At 40.5% G+C, this 2,293-nt stretch overlaps 1 protein-coding gene across 2 annotated transcripts in view; it reads left to right on the top strand.

The window, feature by feature from the left end:
• slc12a2 (solute carrier family 12 member 2) overlaps nt 1-2,293 on the top strand; it is a 70,954-nt gene that overhangs the window by 61,633 nt on the left and 7,028 nt on the right. The window lies entirely within an intron of this gene.

Genomic DNA, 2,293 nt, shown 5'->3' with positions numbered 1-2,293 from the left:
GACTGAATCCTGCCTGTTGATTGGTTTCTGTGGCAAATATGCCATGAACATGGACGTATGCCTCTGTCTTCACCAGCGTATTTTGTTGTCTTTTACAGACAGTATAAAGACTGGATAATATAAAATAGCATAATGTTCAAAGCAACATGGACGATAATATCATCTGCGATATATATGTCCCACCTCTACTAGGGTTGGGTACCGAAACTCGGTTCTGTTATGGCATCGGGGCGAACATCCACGGTAGTACACAGACCGAAACACATCTCTAACTTCGGTGCTTTATTTTGGTGCCTCAAAGAAAGCTGTTAATTTGCGCCCTCTGGTGTTCACTGTTAACAGTGACAGCCTCAGCACACAATCTCCATGGACTCTCTTGTATGCTGTTGGACTCGGCTCGGTTTCGGCCCAATAGCACCTCTCCAAGCGCGCTCCACAGCCGCGCTGTCTCAGAATCTCCTCTCCGGTGGTTCTGGTAGAAGCGAGTACAGCAGCTATGATTTTAACCTCAGCAGAATTCTGCCCGTGGATTAACTCTTGGATTGACTGACAGCAAATTTCCTCCTGGAGAGAGCTGCTTTTGTTTAGGAACACGAGCGCGCGGCGCGATACAACAACATGGTGAAATAAAACTGCCTTTTTGAAAAAAGCAGAACTTGTAAACATTTCCTGGAGAGAGGTGAAGGAGACGAAGCTGAGCAGATCACGGGAGGTTTTCAGCATAATGGCCAACACGGTTACACAAGCACTTAGCTAAACAGCTCCGTGAAAATAAACAAATAAATAAATAAATAAATAAAAGTTAAGTCCGAACGGTAAGACCACAACAGCTTTTTTATTTTATTTTTATGATTATTTTTAACACAACAGCTGAAGCTGCTGTGGACGGTCCACACATTATCACACCCACTGCGTGGAGACACATGAACACTGAGCAGAACCGACCCGACCCAAAGTGAATCTAGTAGAACCGAGTTCATGGAGAGGTGCTAACAGGTGCTGCTGCAGTTAACAGTTATAAATTGTATATTATAGTCGAGATGTCGAAAGCAAAACGGTCCAAAGTGTGGTGTCACTTTACAAAATAAGATGCAGAAACTTCCACCTACAACAAATGATTTAACAGTATATTGTATATTATAGTCGAGATGTCGAAAGCAAAACGGTCCAAAGTGTGGTGTCACTTTACAAAATAAGATGTAGAAACTTCCACCTACAACAAATGCTTTAAGAGTATTTGGTGCAAAGACAAATTATTAATGGTTTTAAGTTAATAAGTTGGTCAATTTCAAGTTTGACTTTGACTCAGAAATAGTTATTGCTTCATAAACCTCTGTGTGAGTGTGTGTGTTTTATTATTTATTTATTTTTAAAGTACCGATTTAAATACCGTTTAAGAACCAGTATCGATTTGGCACCGGTATCGAAATAAACCCTTTCAATACCCAACCCTAGTTATTTATAACTAGAGCTGTACAATAAATCGTTAGAGCATATTTATTGCAGTGTATACAGTATGTGAGCAATAATCAGATTGCAGGTCCTGGTTAAGTTTTTCGCATCACAATATACATCACAGGGAGAAAAAAACTATGTCAGTTTTTGTTTTTTTTAATTGTCGAGCCCCATTTATAACGTTTCCACAGAACCGCACTTTAATAGACGTGAAGCGTTATTTAAAGACTGAATTGTTGATGTTAATCTTCAAAGACTGATGGCCAACCAAGGCCAAGTTACATTTATCATCAATTATAAATCCTGTATATCAAAAGCTTTGTCAGCAGCAGCAGACTTCCTGTGAGTGTTCATCTTTCACAGGAAGTAACATTTTGACTCTTTGGGAGGCTTTTTGACATGAAACACACAGGCAGGAAGTGATGAGTTTTATTCACACCATCTTTACTCATTGAAGAGAAGTGAGTGGAAGATAACCACTGAGCACAAAGTGACATTGCTTCAGGAACTTAAAGCATTTAAAGAACTTAAACCTCTCAGTTTTACCATTGATGTTGTCCTCTAACAAGAAACACGTGGAGCTATGATTCAGTGAGACAAGTGTCTTAGGAGTTTTTATATTTTTACTGTTGCCTTCACATTCTGCACTATTAGACTCTTAGAACAGAGATTCTTAACCCATGGGCTGCGGCCCAATTGTGGGCCGCGAGCACCACCTTGAGGGCCTCAAAAGAACAACAGTTTTCAACTTTGGGCTGCAGAGGCCGGGGGACCACATTGATTTTGAATAAGGTGCAATACACTTTCTCACCACTAGTAGCAGTAGTGCGCCACTCAG

Source organism: Austrofundulus limnaeus, unplaced genomic scaffold, assembly GCF_001266775.1.
Source record: "Austrofundulus limnaeus strain Quisiro unplaced genomic scaffold, Austrofundulus_limnaeus-1.0 Scaffold123, whole genome shotgun sequence".
NCBI lineage: Eukaryota > Metazoa > Chordata > Actinopteri > Cyprinodontiformes > Rivulidae > Austrofundulus > Austrofundulus limnaeus.
Note: the sequence above shows the minus strand (reverse complement) of the source record. Positions and strands in the feature narration are given on the sequence as shown.